Source organism: Rhipicephalus microplus, chromosome 6 (genome assembly GCF_043290135.1).
Source record: "Rhipicephalus microplus isolate Deutch F79 chromosome 6, USDA_Rmic, whole genome shotgun sequence".
NCBI lineage: Eukaryota > Metazoa > Arthropoda > Arachnida > Ixodida > Ixodidae > Rhipicephalus > Rhipicephalus microplus.
Window position 1 is genome coordinate 34,145,749 of NC_134705.1, and position 19,179 is coordinate 34,164,927.

Here is a 19,179-nt window from a genome sequence, read left to right on the forward strand (position 1 = left end):
TTCTACGCTTGACACGACACTTACTTACCGCCCAGATGCTTCAGAATACCGCCCAGCCTCCGAACTTGATCAGTCTGCTGAAAAGTGCCGCCAATTAGCGCGTTCATTTACGTACGTCGCACAAGCTCTCCAAAAAGAACGACTCGACCAAGACAAGCCTGCTCACAGCTTCCCTGTAGGCTCATTTGTATGGCTTTCGGTTCCATTCCAGTCCCCCGGCCTCTCCAGAAAGTTTGCACCCAAGTACAATGGTCCGTATCACATCGTTTAATGCACTTCACCGGTCAACTACGTCGTCGAACCAGTGACACCTGCAGAGGACAGACGATGCCGTGGTGGTGAGACAGTCCACATCAGCCGCTTAAAACCTTACTGTGATCCCCTTGTGCTTGCTTCGCCGTGAGTCGCCAGGATGGCTCCTTTTCACCACCGGGTAAAATGTAGTGGGGAAGAGGGAGAGAGACAGTATCTAGTTGGAGCTCCTGAAAGACGACTACGATGAAGAGCTGAGCTCGTGACAGTGACTGACGCCTCTTGAACCAGACAGTTGGTTTTACTCAATGAACCCCCTTATATATATATATATATATATATATATATATATATATATATATATATATATATATATATATATATATATATATATATATATATATATATATATATATATATATTGTCGCGAGAGGAAACGATAGGCAGGAACTCGAAGTGCAGGACTGTTTACTCAGCCACAGCTGCCATTCACTTCTTCGCTCTCGTCTTCTGCCACCAACACAGCGTGGCATTACCTTCTCCCCAAAGAAAAAAAAAGAAGCATCGCATGAATGCCACAGCTCCGAAAAACAACGAAAGTTAGTTAGAAACGTCTGTGTCCTTTGAAAATAAAAAGGACGAGATGAAAAATAAAGAAGCAAGAAAGTAATGCACAATTGTCCTGAAGGCTTTTGCCACATCGCAAAGTTCTTGACTTGCAGTCAACGCGAATAGTACGGCTTCATCCTGGAAACGTGAACCACATCCGAGGAGCGTGGTCTGCGAGAACGGTGTTACGTGTCTGCCTGGACAACTTCGTAGTTCACTTCGCCGAGGCGATGAAGAACTCGGTAGGGTTCGAAGTACCGACACAACAATTTTTCTGAGCGTCCCCGTTGACGTATAGGAGTCCAAACCCAGACTAGGTCACCGGTTTCGTATATTACTGCTCTGTGGTGGGTGTTGTATCGGTGAGCATCTTGATTTTGCCGTGATAAAATGCGAAAGCGCGCCAGCTGCTGGGTGTCTTCGGCACGCTGAACAAATACATCTGTGTCCGGGGTAATCGTGTCCAGCAGAGTTGGCTGCAGCATGGCGTCAAGCATTGTGGTGACGTCGCGGCCGTAAACCAGACGAAAAGGAGTAAAGCCGGTGGTTTCCTGCAAAGCCGTATTGTAGGCAAATGTTATATACGGGAGGATTTCATCCCAATTCTTCTGATCCTTGGCGACATACATCGAAAGCATATCTGCAATTGTTTTGTTAAGGCGTTCGGTTAACCCGTTAGTCTGCGGGTGGTACGCAATTGCTGTTCGGTGCGTCGTGCCGCTCAGCAACAGGATCTGTCGGAGCAACTGTGCCGTAAAAGCAGTACCACGATCTGTGATGACGACAGCGGGAGCACCGTGGCGGAGAACGATGTTCTTGATGAAAAAGTCAGCCACCTCGGAAGCAGTTGCTCGCTGGGCGGCTTGTGTTTCGCAGTATCTGGTCAAGTAGCCGGTGCCAACCACAATCCAGCGGTTACCAGCCGTAGACTTCGAAAATGAGCCGAGTAAATCCATTCCGACCTTTTCAAAAGGTGCGTGAGGGGGTCGCAAAAGCTGAAGCAGACCGGCTGGTTTCGTCGTTGGAGTTTTGCGGCGCTGACTGGCTGTGCATGTCTTGACGTACTGCCGGACGGTTTTCGTAAGTTTCCGCCAGTAAAATTTGTCTTTGATCCGCGCCAGAGTACGCGCGAAGCCAAGATGCCCTGACGATGGCTCGTCGTGACAAGCACGCAAAATATCATCGCGGACAGCAGCAGGAACGTTGAGGAGGTAAACAGTTTTCGTTGAATGAAAGTTGCGCTTGTAGGGGATGCCTTGGCGTAGACAGAAAGATGACAAATCACGCACGAACTGACGTGGGGGTTGTGGGCGACGTCCCTCAAGGTATTCGTTCAGTGGTTGTAATTCTAAGTCTTCGCGTTGTTGCTCAGCCATGTTTAATGATGCGAGAAGAACAACGCAGCTGAAGTCTTCATCATTGTCTTCTTCAGCGACCTCGACGGGTGCGCGGGAAAGACAATCAGCGTCGGTGTGTTTCTGAACCGACTTGTAAACTATCGTTATATCGAATTCTTGTAACCGAAGGCTCCATCTTGCGAGACGGCCCGAAGGATCTTTCAGATTCGCTAGCCAGCAGAGAGAGTGGTGGTCACTGACGATTCGGAAGGGGCGTCCGTACAAGTAGGGCCTGAATTTCGTTATGGCCCATACAACCACCAGACACTCTTTTTCAGTCGTCGAGTAGTTCTTCTTCGCAGATGACCACGTGCGGCTAGCGTAGGCGATGACGCGTTCCACGCCATCTTGATATTGCACGAGAATAGCTCCGAGGCAAAGGTTGCTCGCGTCAGTGCGGACTTCTGTGTCTGCTTCGGTGTCGAAGTGACCTAGGATCGGTGGCGTTTGTAGGCGTTGTTGAGGGTCGCGGATAGCGCCGGATTGTTTGGGGCCCCAGACGAAGGTGACGTCATCCTTAATAAGTTGTTGTAGAAGGTCGGTGATTTTCGAAAAGTTCGGCATGAAGCGGCGGTAATAAGCACAAAGTCCCAGAAAGCGGCGCCCATCATGCTTTGTTTTCGGTATCGGGAACAAAGCAACTGCCATAGCCTTGTCAGGATCGGGGCGAACACCACTGATGCTGACAATGTGGCCAAGGAAATTCAGTTCCTCATATCCAAAATAACACTTTTCCGGTTTCAGAGAGAGGCCGGCAGTGCGAATAGCCAGAAGAACCGCCTCAAGCCGCTCAATGTGCTGTTCAAAAGTCGTAGAAAAAAAAATTCCGCCATATCCACGAAGTGAATGATGATGAGTGGGCGAAGCTCCGGAGGTAAACCTGGTAAACCATGAATCCTCTGTACATTTTGCCCACTCGATTTTATTACATCGCTCCCCCTAGCGTACGTCGCCGCACTAAATCGAACGATTGCCTTCAACCAACGACACGCGCCATATGTGACATCATTCCTATTTTATAAGATCTCGCGTCTTTCATCAACTACAAGTACCGCTTTCTAGTTTATAACATCTTGCATCTTTTCATCATCAGCTACAAGTACCACCATCTAGTAAACACTACAAGAACTAAACGAGAGGTGGCTACATACAGAAGACGGTACCGCCATCTAGTGAACACTGCAAGAACTAAACTAGAGGTGGCTACATACAGGGGACGGTACCGCCATCTAGTGAACACTGCAAGAACCAAACTAGAGGTGGGTACATACAGGCTACAGGGGACGCACAGCCCACGCCCTAAGGAGCTTCGCCCCTAAAACGACTACGTAGTCTAAATACACTAAACGAGAGTACCACTTCAAGCCACATAAAACTATGTCCATCATTCGTTGGAGCGTGGCTGGAGCGGAGCACAGGCCAAAAGGGAGAACTATAAATTCGTAGAGACCGTCCGGTGTAATAAACGCTGTTTTTTCTCGGTACCGTTCATCTACTTCAATCTGCCAATATCCGCTACGGAGATCCATGGAAGAGAAGTAACGGGCTTGTCGCAGGCGATCAAAGGAGGCGTCAATACGAGGAAGAGGATATACGTCTTTTTTCGTTATCTTGTTCAGTTTGCGGTAGTCGACACAGAGTCGTAATGAACCATCTTTCTTTTTAACCAGAACAACTGGTGCCGCCCTAGGACTAGTCGATGGTTGAATTACGTCGTCGTCGAGCATTAGTTTCACTTGATGACGGATAGCATTTTGCTCCTTCTGCGACACGCGGTAAGCATGTTGGCGCACGGGTTGAACGTTGGGCTCAGTGATAATTCTGTGCTTCATTAGAGGAGTCTGCCGGACTTTCGAAGTAGTGGCAAAACAGTCACTAAAAGATGAGAGCAGACTGAGGAGCCTTGCCCTCTTAGGTTCTTCTAACTGGCGATTGACGTTGAGGTGACTAGTCACGTCAGTATCGCAGCTGTTCTCAGTCGAGATCGTCGCAATCAAAGGGAAGGCGTCCAAATCATCCAATGCCTTCAAGTAAGCTATGGTTGTGCGTTTCGCAAAATGCCTGTGTTCGCCACCGATGTTCGTAACTAAAACCGTAGTCTGGCCATTTCGCAGTTGAACGAAGCTTCAAGCAATTGCCACTTCCTGATCAAGCAATAACGTCAGGTTACTTTCGGCGATGCCCGTAATCGACTGCTCCCGTGGACACTCAACAAGCAGGAAGATACTACTGCGAGGTGGCAACGTGACGCAATCATCGACTACGCGTAAGGCCACGCCACGATGTTCGTTCTCGATGTCAGAATCTGGAAAAACACAGTTAAGAAAACTGACGAACAAATCACGCAGAATTATTATCGCTTCATACTCTTGCAGAAAATTCATGCCCAAAATGACCGGCCGAGAACAACTGGGCAGTACAAGGAATGATGCTACAAAAGCCGACGCACATATCTCAAGCCTGGCGGTGCACCTTCCTATAGGGGATACAAGGTGTCCTCCAGCGGTGATTAGTTGAGGGCCGTCCCACGTTGTCAGCACCTTGTGTAGACGGGTGGCCAATGAAGCACTCATCACCGAGTAATCAGCTCCCGTGTCGACAAGCGCAGTCACCGGATAACAGTCGATGGAAACGGTAATGACAGCGGACGCTCTGTTGGCGGTTTCACAAACAGGCTTTAACGGCGCGTCGTAAGGCAGCTGCGGAGGGTATTTGTCGGTTAGCGTGACAGCGGCCTTACATCCGGAGGTCAACGTTTTCAGTTTCCCCGGCGTGGGCTTGCGCCACTGACACCAGGGGACCCAAAGTCGGGTCGGGCGCGGTGCGTTGATGTGGACGCACGGGGTGATGGTGACCGTGACTGTCGTCGTGGCGAAACAGGAGTGTGATGACTACCTTCCAAGTAATCCGCAATTTCTTGTGGGCGCTCACCATAGCGTGGACAACGTGCATCTGGGTGGAAACCGCGTAGGCCTATTCGTCTGTAGTAACAGTCACGGTACATGAGTCAAACTTCGCCACAATGGTAGCACAAAGGACGATTGTCGAGGGTACGCCAGACAGTGGACTTCCGCGGGCCAGGACGAAAATCAGCCTGAGAAGGCAGGCGATGGGCTGGACTTGGAAAGCGTCTGGGGGTCCCAGTAGGTGGATGAACAAAATGTGCCGTCGACGGCGTAAAGACGCGTAGGGCATCCGCGTAGGAAAGCGTAGGGGGTTCAACTTCCGATGGTGGGGCGGAGTGAACGAACTGCCTGATTTTGTTACGAACGACGTCCGTAAGAGCTGCGCTACTAGGAGGGGACGCTGCATGAAATTTCCGAAGTTCTTCGCGTAGAACTTGCCGTATGAGTTCTGTGAGGACCTCCCTGCTATCACCTCCTGGTACAAGCGAGCACGCAACGGACGTGGCCGTCTGACGCTCATACTGCGACACCCGCTGCCGAAGCAGGCGCTCCATAATTGCGGTCTCACGTATGAACTCGGACACGGTCGTAGGAGGGTTGCGCACAAGGCCCGCGAAAAGTTGCTCCTTTACGCTTCACATTAGCAGGCGCACTTTCTTGTCTTCTGGCATGTGTGGGTCAGCCCGTCGAAACAATCTCGACATTTCTTCGACAAACATGGCGACGCTCTCGTGCGGCATTTGAAATCGCGAAGAATGTGCCTGCTCCGCTCTCTCTTTGCGTTCGGGGTTACTGAACGCCTCGCGAAGCTGCCGATGGAATTCCTGCCAACTTGTGAATGAAGTTTCGTGGTTCTCATACTACACTCTTGCTGCGTCTAAGAGGGAGATATACACGTTCTTCAACTTACGGTGATTGTCCCAGTCGTTGATGGCAGCGACCCGGTCGAAATGGTCAAGCCAGTCTTCGACATCCTCACCGGCATCACCGTGGAATGGGTTGCAAACATTGTCCTCACGGAACTTGCCAAGGGGCCGTACTGTGGTGGTAGTCCTTGAAGGCGGTGGCTGCTTCGATAGATATCAGCAGATCCTGGTACACTGGCGGTTATTGCTTCTGGTTCAGGTCCAGCAGGCATAAGACGTTGCAGTACAGTAACCAGCACTTCCACCAGTCTGTCGCGAGAGGAAACGATAGGCAGGAACTCGAAGTGGAGGACTGTTTACTCAGCCACAGCTGCCAATCACTTCTTCGCTCTCGTCTTCTGCTACCGACACAGCGTGGCATTATATATATATATATATATATATATATATATATATATATATATATATATATATATATATATATATATATATATATATATATATATATATATATATATATGGGATCTAACAGACAGTAATGCAAGGAATGTACAGGGGAAGTTATTTATTAGAACCAATGGAATGTAAATAAGAATAAAGAAGAAAGAAAAGTGGATGAAAAAATAACCAGCCGTGGGCAGGAATCGAACCTACGACCTTCGAATAACGCGTTCACTGCTCTAACCACTGAGCTACCACAGCGGCCTTCCCTCCATCCACTTTTTTGGGTGTATATGGGAATTTAGAAGTAGGAGTGACAGTCAGCGCCATCTATAGGCCAATTGACGAGTGTGAAAACTCTTTTGCGCATATTTGGCGTCACGTAGCACGTGAACTTATTATGAGCGGGCAGCTGATTAATTGTCTCTCTTATACAACCTAAACACACCAAGTCTGCCAGTACGAGACCCTCGTTCAATGAAATAAGGGAAAGAAGTGTACACCTAAGGGCTCGTTTTTCCGTGTTTTAACACAATATTAATGAGATCTAACAGACACTAATGCAAGGAATGTACAGGGGAAGTTATTAGAACCAATGGAATGTAAATAAGAAGAAAGAAGAAAGAAAAGTGGATGAAAGAATAACCAGCCGTGGGCAGGAATCGAACCTACGACCTTCGAATAACGCGTTCGATGCTCTAACCACTGAGCTACCACAGCTTTTTTTTATTACCTGTTTTTCTTTACAGCTGTTCAGACAGAAACATGAATGATAAAATACACTTGGACCAATATTTGATCCGAAGTGCTCACATTAAAATTTTTTCACGTTGCACAATTCTTCTAGCATTGTTAGCCAGCTGGGAGGTTCTTCTTCTTGTTTATACACCTCAGTGATATACCGCATATTTGCAATGAAGTTCTCCCGGACAGGACGTATGTTCTGGTCAAGATGTCTGTAAGCCATAGTGGTCTACCAGATGCTGTGAAGGCTAATTAACATAACTAGTCGTATGGTATGCCGTCGTCCTCATCCACACAGAGAAAACGAATGCCATGGCTTGTAATGGGGAGATCTTTTTTCAATGTTCTTTGAAGGATGTCCCAATGAAAGACAGCGTCCCAGCAATGAATATAAACACATGGTCTATTGTCTCAGGTGTTTTACAAAGTAAACAATTGGTTGTCCATGGTACATCGATTCCCTTGTGCGCTAGCCACTGCTTTACGGGGAGAGTCCCGGAATGCAATTTAAAAAAGAAAGTTTTTGCCCTTGCTTTTACTTTCATCCTTTTGACCCTTTTCAAAACGTCCTGTCCAGGTCCCTCCATTGAACATAGATCTGTACAAAGGTGTTGGGAACAAGACATCACGAAGATCCCTGTACAGATTCATTCGCTTAACAGTAGCAAGATATTCCAGCGAAAAGCGCACTTTCAAAAACTCAAAAGACTGTATAACTTCTCTCAAAAAACCAGACACATATCGGCACATATCACTGTTTGTAGACACAACGAAATCTGGGATGCGTGATGACAGCCTTACTTTTATCACTGTTTGCAGAAATTTGTTTCTTTGATCGCGAAGGAAAATAAACCGAGAGACAACTTGTCTAATAAATAAATGACATAAACCGAGTCCGCCATTGCTAACGGACTGGAATAAATTAGACCGGCTTGTACGTTTCCACGGCGATTTCCACACAAACACAGCAAAAATCCTGTGAAACTTCTGTACATTGACGCGTGACATACAGATAACTTGCATGACATACCAGATTTTTGATATCAAAAACATGTTGCACACAGTTGCACGTGCGAATAAAGACAGATCCCGACCACCCCAGGCATTTGTTTTTTGCCTGAGGGTTTCTGCTTCACCTTTCCAGTAATCCGCGTTGTCGCGATAGCTGTCCAATGGTACACCGAGGTACTTTAGGGGTTTGCTTTCCCATTTTACGTTAAGGTATACGTCAGGCCTCACATCCCGATTGCCGTACCAAAAGGCAGTTGTTTTATGCCAGTTAATTACACTGCCCGTCATGTCACAAAATTTATTTGCCATGTAAACGACTTCACATATACTTTGTCTATCTTGGCAGAGTACTGCCACATCGTCAGCATATGCGAGTAATTTTATCTCCGTGTTCTGTAACCGAAAGCCTTGCACACTTGAGTTTTGAATGATTGATAAGCAAAAGGGTTCTAGGTAGATAGCGAATAACAGTGCTGAGGCCGGGCATCCCTGTCTGATAGAACTTAGTATTTCAATTTCTTCACTGAGCTGCTTATTCACTATCAACTGCGTTACACACTGTGAATATGCCATCTTCAAACCATCAAAAATTACGTCACCAACTCCCACATGCTTCAACACACTGAAAAATACTTCATGGGAGACACGGTAAAAAGCTTTCTGTAGATCTATCTGCATGATTGCTATTCGTTCTTCAAAGGCGTCACAAATCTCTAGTACACTTCTTACTATATGTATGTTCGTTGTGATGCTGCGACCTTTTATGCCGCATGTCTGGTGTGTCCCTACAATCTTTTCAATGATGTTCTGAATTCTCCTGGCTAAAACCTTCATGAATATTTTATAATCAGTGTTCAAAAGACTGATAGGTCGATATGATGTTACAGATTGAAGTTTGCTGCTATCATCTGTCTTCGTAATCAAGGCAGTATTCGTCTGCGTGTACGAGCGTGGCAGTTTTTCCTTTTCGTATGCTTCTGCGATAACTTCGTATAGCGCAACTGCCACGTCTTCTTTATAAACTTTATAAAACTCCGCCCCAATTCCATCTGGGCCGGGCGTCTTGCCTGTACTTAGGTCATCAATACCTTTTTTTATTTCCTGTACGCTGACAGGAGCCCCTAATTTTTCTCGTGTATCGGCGTCAAGCTTGGGCATCATGTCAAGAAAGACATCACAAAAACCCGTGGCCATCGGTATTCGTTTTCCGAGCAGATTGCGATAATGGTCCACAAACGCCTCCATTATCTGATCTTTTTCATTCGTCAGTATGTCAATGCGTACCATTTCTTTGATTTCATTTCTTTGTACGTATTTTTTTTTCATCACCCAAAGCTCGTTTTGTGGGTGCCTCACCTATCCAAAGTTTTTCACTTCTAGCTCTTATTATAGCGCCTTTATACTTCTCTTTATCTAAAATCTCCAGTTTGTTTTTAGTATCTGTTATTTCATTGGTAAAGGAGCCGGGTTTCACAGCTTCTTCCTGCAAGAGCACTTGTAATTGTTTTCGCAGGTTCCTTTCCGCCTGTTTCTTCTCGAATTTATTTTTTGTAGATCGTTCTATTGCATTCATTTTAACCTCTTGTTTGAAAAACTCCCACTTTGTTTCCCAGTCATCTTTTTGATTACCGTAGAGTTTCGTGAGGGCTTTGGTTACATCTTTACCATAAGATTCATCTTTCAAGATTTGGCTGTTTAGTTTCCACAAGTGCCAGTTAAATTTAGGAGTCCTGTCTCTAGCGCCAAGTGTGAAACTAATCATACAGTGGTCGCTGAAAGACACTGGTGTAACAACATATTCATCACAGCACATAATAAGGTCCAGTGATATGTACGCTCTGTCTAAACGTGCGTGGCTTAGACCCTGAAAGTGCGTAAACTGAACACTGCAATTAGACATACATAAACCAACATCTTCCAGGCCATTTTCTGCAATCAACTCATTTAAGAACACTGCGCTTTTATCAAATGACTGGGCCAGATTGGCACGGTCCTCCTTTCTACAAACACAGTTAAAATCACCAAAAAGGACTACATATTTGTCACATTCCAGTAAGTTACTTATTTCTTCAAAGAAAACTTTCCTTTCACTGTCTCGGTTCGGAGCATAAACGCATATGACACGCCATTCGAAATTCAAGAAAGAAAAATCACACACTACGAAGCGTCCTTTATCACTGCTTGCTACACTTCTTTCAACAACGCCTATCGATCGTCGTATGAAGAGCGCACACTTTCCTGATAAGCCATCAGCATGGGATACACAGATGCTATACATTGAGCGAAAAGGCAACGTCATATGATCGGTATATTTCTCTGCCGCTATCTTAGTTTCCTGCACAGCAATCACATCCAAGTCATGCTCCGAAAACAGCCTACTCAACTGGTACTGCCGCCTTCTTGAAGCTAATCCGCGTACATTTAAGCTGGCAAAACGCATTGCTCTTTTAAGCTTCAGGCGCATTTTTTTTAAACAAGTAGCTGCTCACCATACCGTCTTAGCCGAACTCCGCCTGTTCAGTCGTCCGGTGCACCTTCTTGGTAGAAGGCGACACATAATGTGTTGTCAAGAGGCCGGTTTTCCCGTCCTCTTTTCCCCTTCTGTTATATTATGTTTGACCGCCAGTCGTTGCCTCCGAAGGAGAGCTGCTTTCGGTGGCGGTTCTTGATTGCTCATGTCACTTGATTCTGTTGGGGTTGTGTCTGGTGGTCGTTTCCCTCCCGTACCTGGTTCCTCGGCGTCGTGCCACTCCATGGCACCCCCCCTCGGCAGGTTCCTGGACAGTTTGAGTAGATGTCTCACTCTCGTCTGTAGCAGCGGTTGCGTCGTTTAAAACATCAGTCTCCTTTGCGCTCGTCAATGATTCTGCGGCCGCTTGCATACACGCAGGTTCACTTGTTTGTCCTGACACTTTCACATCCATCACGCCTCCTGTACTGAATGTTTTTCCGCAGGAGTCACCTGTGATTTCGCCAATGCATCCGCGATAGGTTGCACTCCCCCATTGTCAGTTGACCTTGGCGGTTCTTTCTGCAATCGCGTCATGCCTTCTGCACTAGGTGTTTTTCCTTCACAAGCCGCTTTCGATTTCACCGATTCTGCTTCGGTCTCGTCCATAGTAAGCTCGGATTTATCCATGCTCCCGGTGTTCAGTGCAGCAGCTGCATACGTCTTCGTGCAGTTCCTAGGGGCGTGTCCAAAACGCTTGCAAGTGTCACACCGCGGGACTCGACAGTCCCTCCTAATGTGGCCAATCTGCTGGCAGCGCAAACACCACGGCGCTCTTCCGGTTGCCACAATAAGTGCGAGCTCTCCTCCAACTCGTAACTGGTGAGGTACATCGTCCAGCGTAACGTTAGCCTTAAGCCATAGCGTCACGGTTCTCGTCATGGTATTCTGCTGGGTGTAGCCGTCAATTCGCCACTTATCCATTCCTACGTCAAGCACCGTCCCGTAGGGGGTCAGTGCATTTCGTACGTCCTCTTCTCATACGTGGCAGAGCAACCAATGCAGCTTCAGACACACAGTCAATTGCGGATCAGCTAAAAGTTTCTTTACACCTTCAGTGCTTCTGCACGTCACTGCCCACACGTGGTTCATTTGATAAGCGCCAAGCGCAAGAACCTCGGTGGGCTGAACACGTCAAAAAAGTGGCTCGCGAAAGTCTTCCGCCTGATAAGGTCTTCCTTTTACATCCGCATGCAGAAAAACGGTGTTCTGAACCACGTACCCATTCGGCAGAGGGGAAAAAATAACAGCATAATCCTGGGGCATTTCAATCCTGGAACCGCGGCTAAGCTGAGCCGCCGATGCCGCGCCAACGGAGCTCATGATACACACGTCCGCACGCTTTCGCAACCGGAAGTGGAATCCACTGAGCTACCACAGCGGCCTTCCCTCCATCCACATTTTTGGGTGTATATGGGAATTTAGAAGTAGGAGTGACAGTCAGCGCCATCTTTAGGCCAAACGACGAGTGTGAAAACACTCTTATGCGCATGTTTGGCGTCACGTAGCACGTGAACTTATTATGAGCGGGCAGCTGATTAATTGTCCCTTTTATACAACCTAAGCACACCAAGTGTGCCAGTACGAGACCCTCGTTCAATGAAATAAGGGAAAGAAGTGTACACCTAAGCGTTCGTTTTTCCGTGTTTTAACACAATATTAATGACATCTAACAGACAGTAATGCAAGGAATGTACAGGGGAAGTTATTAGAACCAATGGAATGTAAATAAGAAGAAAGAAAAAAGAAAAGTGGGTGAAAAAATAACCAGCCGTGGGCAGGAATCGAACCTACGATTTTCATCCACTTGTTTTTCTTCTTTCTTCTTATTTACATTCCATTGGTTCTAATAACTTCCCCTGTACTGTCCTTGCAATAATTTCTGTTAGATCTCATTAATATTGTGTTAAAACACGGAAAAACGAGCCCTTAGGTGTACACTTCTTTCCCTTATTTCATTGAACGAGGGTCTCGTACTGGCAGACTTGGTGTGTTTAGGTTGTATAAGAGGGACAATTAATCAGCTGCCCGCTCATAATAAGTTCACGTGCTACGTGACGCCAAACATGCGCATAAGAGTGTTTTCACACTCGTCGTTTGGCCTATAGATGGCGCTGACTGTCACTCCTACTTCTAAATTCCCATATACACCCAAAAAAGTGGATGGAGGCAAGGCCGCTGTGGTAGCTCAGTGGTTAGAGCATCGAACGCGTTATTCGAAGGTCGTAGGACGATTCCTGCCCACGGCTGGTTATTTTTTCATCCACTTTTCTTTCTTCTTATTTACATTTCATTGGTTCTAATATTTTCCCCTGTACATTCCTTGCATTACTGTCTGTTAGATCTCATTAATATTGTGTTAAAAAACGGAAAAACAAGCCCTTAGGTGTACACTTCTTTCCCATATACATATATATATATATATGTATATATATATATATATATATATATATATATATATATATATATATATATATATATATATATATATATATATATATATATATATATATATATATTGTGTAGAAAAAGATGTGCCTGTAGCAAGCAGCATCGCCAACAGCCGGCTCTCTCGGCTCATGCTTCGGTTCGTTGCTGTGCCGATCGCTGGATGGTTCTTCACGCTGTCTCGTCACTGTCCTTAATGGCTAATAAATCTCGTCACATTTGGTGTACGGTGCTGTTTATCCTCGTCGCTACACCCTGGAGCTGAGAAGCCGCACGCTATTGCCCGTCAGGACTGACCACGCCACTCCATCGGTGCCTTCACCCCAGTTCAACTGCCCTGGCCATCGTAGGCTACGGGACCCGAAGGTCTTCAGCGGTGCGAATGGGACCGACGTCGAAGACTGGCTCGAGCACTACGAACTGGTGAGCGCCAATAATAAGTGGAATGAAGCCGACAAGCTGGGCGACGTCATATTTTATATCACTGGCATCGCCGAATTGTGGTTTAACAACCATAAACACAATATCCACACATGGAGCGTCTTCAAGACGTCATGTGCTGAAGTGTTTGGTCGGCCGGCTGTTCGCAAGTAGCGGGCAGAACAGCGCTTGCGTGTCCCCTCTCAGCAGACTGGCGAAAGCTTGACGACGTCGCCGACATTGAGGACGTCTTCAACTTTTGTCGACGTGTGAATGACATGATGCCTGAATCGGACAAGGTCAAACACATCCTGAAAGGCATCGACGACGGCGCATTTCAAATGCTCTTGGCTAGGAATCCGAGCACAGTTTCCGAAGTCGTCAGCTTGTGTCAGAGCCACGACGAGTTGAAGAAGCCACGCATTCTGACTCGGCAGCCTCAGCGCGGTGGTGAGTCACTGTCCAGTTTCGACACCCTGCCTGACAATTCACCGTTGCTTCAGCAAGTCCGAGCCTTCGTCCGTGAAGAAGTCGCCCGCCAACTTTCTCTAGTGCCTTTCACTCACGAGACCGTCACCCGTCTCCCTGCTCCGCTTCACACTGCTATTTCGGAAGAGGTTCCTTAAGCTGTTCCCCTTGCGCACCACGAGCCGCGTATATCTAGCCGTGGTCACTGTCCGGGTGTCGCACAGCCGGTAGGCACTCCTGTCGCCTATCCGCCAGCCGTGCAGCCTGTGGCCGCGCCCCTATCGTATGCAGCGCAGCCTTTGGCTCTGCCTGTCACCTGTTCACAAGGAATGCAGCCTGCAGCAGCGCCGTTCACATATGCAGACGCTGTGCGTAGCCTTCCACAACCGCCCTACACCACACGCTCACAGCCTGCACACCCGGCTGCTTATGCTGCACCTTAGGTGGCACCACCAGTCACCAATTCTTGGAGGACGCCCGATAACCGACTGATATGCTACGCCTGCTTCACTCCCGGACACGTTGCCCGCTACTGCCGCCGTCGACCTCAGACGTTCGGCGACTATGCCCGATCGTCACAACCAGGCAGCCAACCCTTCGCCCAATATGGGCCGGTCTTGTCACCTCGCTATGCGCCTCTTAACAACCCCGGCTTCGTGACGCTGCGCGCATCCTCTCCTCGTCGGTGATTGCCCACCCCTATGCGTCGCCGGCCCGGACCCTCTGACCAGGAAAACTAAGCACCGCAGTTCAAGAGGCAAGAACTGCGCCATTTTTGAACTGTCTAAGCCCTCGCCCTTCTCCTGCTAACGTGGTCACAGTAACTGTTGAAGGTTATTGTACTTTAGCCCTAGTGGACACCGGCGCAGCTGTTTCTGTTATTGCCACTAATGTCTGCCGTTTATTACGCAAAGTCACGACACCGCTTTTGGGTCTGTCGCTCCACACCGCAAGCGCACAGCAAGTAACACCTCTCGCAGCCTGCACTGCAAGAGCGTCCATCGAAGGCATTCTTTACATCGTGGAGTTTATTGTCCTCGCTGTCTGTTCGCATGACGTCATCCTCGGGTGGAACTTCCTATCCCGCCATAATGCCGTCATCGACGGCGCACGCGCTGAAGTTGAGTTTTCACTCTTTTGTGATGTCCCATTACTTGACGCTCTTCATCACCCGCCGAAGTTGATGGTGCATGAAGATACCAATATTCCACCTGAAAATTTCGCACTTTTTGCCGTTTCATGCAATGCCTACACTGACGCTACAGTCTTTTTAGGCCTTCCGGTCTCTTCCCGAGTCGTCGAGCTCTGCCGCTGCCTTTCGCAATGGTTGACCTTGCTGCCGGAAGAAGCAATATGTTCATACTCAATCCGCTTTCCACACCTGTCACTTTGCTTGCGGGGTCTCGGCCGCGTGCAGGATCTCGACCCTTCGTCGTTGGTTGATGTCCCGGATGACTACAGCAACCACCCAAGATCACTGTCAGTACTCAAAAAGTCGTCGAAGGATACGTTTTCCAGCGCCATCGCTGACACCCTCACTCCCACCGAACATGCCGACCTGGTTGATCTTCTGCATTAGTTCCGAAAGTCTTTCAATGTGTCGCAACCTCAACTAGGCCACGCGTCGCAAGTCAAACATCATGTTGACACCGGCCTACACCAGCCACTGCGTGAAAGACCATACCATGTCTCCACTGAAGAGCGCCGTGTCATCAACGATCAAGTCGAAGATATGCTCCGTAGAGACGTCATTCGACCATCTCACAGTCTCTGGGCGTCTACTGTCGTCCTGGTTCGTAAGAAAGACGGATCTATTAGATTTTGTGTGTGCTATCGTCGTTTGAATAAGATAACTCGCAAGGGCGTATATCCTTTGCCGCGCATTGATGATGCCATTGACACCCTTCACGGAGCGGAATTCTTCTTGTCGCTATATTTGCGGTCTGGCTGGCAAGTTCCAATGGCTGAAGCCGATTGCCCCAAAACTGCATTTATTACAACTGACGGACTATACGAGTTTAACGCCATGCCCTTTGGGCTTTGTGACGCGCCTGCCATGTTTGAACGATTATAAATAATACACCACGTGTCCTCAAGTCAAATATGTGCCGCTGCTACCTCGACGATGTCGTGGTTTTCTCGCACGACATTCCTACGCACCACCTTCGCCTCAGGCACGTTTTGACTTGTCTGACCAACGCTGGCCTGCAGCTTAACCTGAAAAAATGCCGCTTCACTGCACGCGAGCTCGTCATCCTAGGCCACATCGTGTCCAAGCACGGCGTATTACCTGACCCAGCAAAACTTAGAGCAGTCTCAGAACTTCCCAAGCCGACGACCATGAAAGAACTTCGTAGTTTTGTAGGCCTATGCTCTTATTTCCGGCGCTTTGTTCGGAATTTTGCATCCATCATGGCACCATTAACCCAGCTTCTTCACGGTGACGTGAAGCTCTCCTCCTGTTCCCCTGCATGTGACGTTGCTTTTTCTATTCTGCGCCGTCTGCTCACCTCCCCACCTATTCTTCGCCACTTCGACCCGATGGCTCCTACCGAAGTGCACACCGACGCCAGCGGCGTCGGGCTATGCGCTGTCCTCACTGAACGAAAGCCCGGCTATCCAGAATGCATTGTAGTTTACGCTAGCCGCACTCTGACGGAAGCCGAAAGTAATTAAAGCGTGACAGAAAAAGAGTGTTTGGCTCTGGTGTCAGCGCTTGGAAAGTTCCAGCCGTACTTATACGGCCGCCCGTTCGATCTAGTGACTGGTCACCAGGTGCTTTGCTGGCTCTTCACGCTAAAAGACCTTTCTGGCCGCCTTGCACGATGGGCACTCCACATCCAGGAGTATGAAATTCCCGTCGTATACCGCTGCGGATGCAAACACTCTGACGCTGACGTCCTGTCCCGCTCACCTTTGCCACCAGATCCGACGTGCGGAAAAACTTGCCTCCGGACCTTGTCATCGTTAAATCTTGACTCGATTGCCACCGAACAACGTCGTGACCCGTGAATCACATCTCTTCTCGAATATCTATCCAGCACGCCCAACCTTGCGGTATCTCGATCCCTGCGACGTGAAGCTTTCCACTTTGCCATCCGCGATCAACTTCTTCATCGACGCAACTACGCTCCGCTCCCGATGGCCGCCGGTGGATACTAATCATATATATATATATATATATATATATATATATATATATATATATATATATATATATATATATATATATATATATATATATATATATATATATATATATATATATATATATATATATATATTTGTATATATAAGAGAAACAAGTCAGGTTTTTGGTCGAGTTTTTCCATGGCTGCATTTTCGACTGAGGCGAAATTGCTGTAGGCCCGTGTTCTCAGATTTGGAGCACGGTATTGAACCCCAGGTGGTAAAATTTCCGGAGCCTTCCACTAAGACACCTCTCATAATATTATGATGGTTTTTGGACGCAAAATTTCAATTATAAATCAATAAACTCACGAACATTCAGTCGGCATGCGCGTACACTAGCGACTACATCACACCAAGCTACAGAACCATCCGAAATGAAACAGGCTTGCGTAGGCACCGATGAGTCATTTGCACACGGCGAGAACATTCTTGCAGTTATCCCAAAAAACGGGGGCTTCACTACAGAAGAAGGAAAGTGTCCCTCCTTGCAGTGCCGGGTGTGATCTTTTGCGCACATTTCGTGTTTTGAAGGAACAGCTCTTTCGTGGAGAATGCGCAGTTACTCCGATAAAATTTTTACATCGAATGTGCGCGTGCACATCTCTTTGAACTCATCTTTGATGAGAGAGAGAACTAAGCAGCGCTGCACGTGTGTGCTCCTTTTCAGTCAAAGTTATAATTTGAGCTGTTAAAGCAATTCAAATTGAATGAAAACTAATGAGGCTGACTCCTAATCAGTTCTTCGTGCAAAAACCTACGGTCTTTCAGCTTCTCCCTGGTCAGGTGGGTCAGGCTGCGAGGTAATCTTAGAATCTGAGCTTCCCACTGTACTTGAGTCCACTGCTTTATTTCTCACCATTTAGCAGACTGCTGCCATCGCTCCTATAGTTACCGTAAGCAAGGCTGCTCAGATCTATCAGAGACTAAAGCGCAAACCTTTTTGTGGCGCTCTAATACGGCATAACTAAAGAATTTAAAAAGATTTGTCAGAATCATCGGCTCACAGCCGCTTCAATAAAGCAGCGATGACACTGTTTATTTTTGATGAAAGAAAACAATTTTCTTGAAGCAGCAAATGCTCTGACTGTCCTATAAAATGATTTCTTGTTCCCATTCATAAAAAAGCAAGCACAAGACGCTTGCGCGCCTTGTACTGTAGCCCGCTTTGCAATGCTACAGTACAAGGCGCGAAAGAGTCGCATAAATGGCCCGCACCGCAAATAACATTCAAGAACAATCGTCTCAGCAGATGTTTAGGAAAAAATTACTTCATTAAAACATTCCTTGCTAACATTTTTTCCTCGTAACTATATAAACGAGTGATTACTGTGCTAAAAAAACTTCACCTCAGTTCTTGGTTTCCACAGCGTGCAGCTGACAGTGACCACTGTCAAAACTAGGAAGGGGGGGGCAGCCTCTTCTACTTTTCTCAGTGGGAGGGGGAGGGTCTAGTGCCTACTGTGCACCCCGCCCCCCAAGCTGATACACCTATGCCAGCTGGATATTTTCACTCAACGAAAGTCCCCTCTAAACCATTTTATCGCAGCGTACTTGACCTCCTCGGCATAATTGCGACGAATACCCTGGAAAGCAAATGGATTGCCGTCGCCACAGATTATGCGACCCGTTAGGCGATAACGAAGGCCTTGCCAGCTAGCTGCGTCACTGACGTCACGGATTTTCTTCTTCAAGACACCAAGCCCATAACAATATAATGCTCGAATTTTCAGCATGTTTTCCGGTATATAGGATGGTAATGTGTATCTAGCAGCAAACCAGAATGTGCTACACAGTCAGAACTAATAAAAGCGTGCGTGGTATGCTCAGACGCACCGCGAACTTCAGCTTTTTGACCACTGGCTTTACTCAGGAAGAAAACAACAGAACAGACGCTTCGTAACCTGTACGAGTGCAAC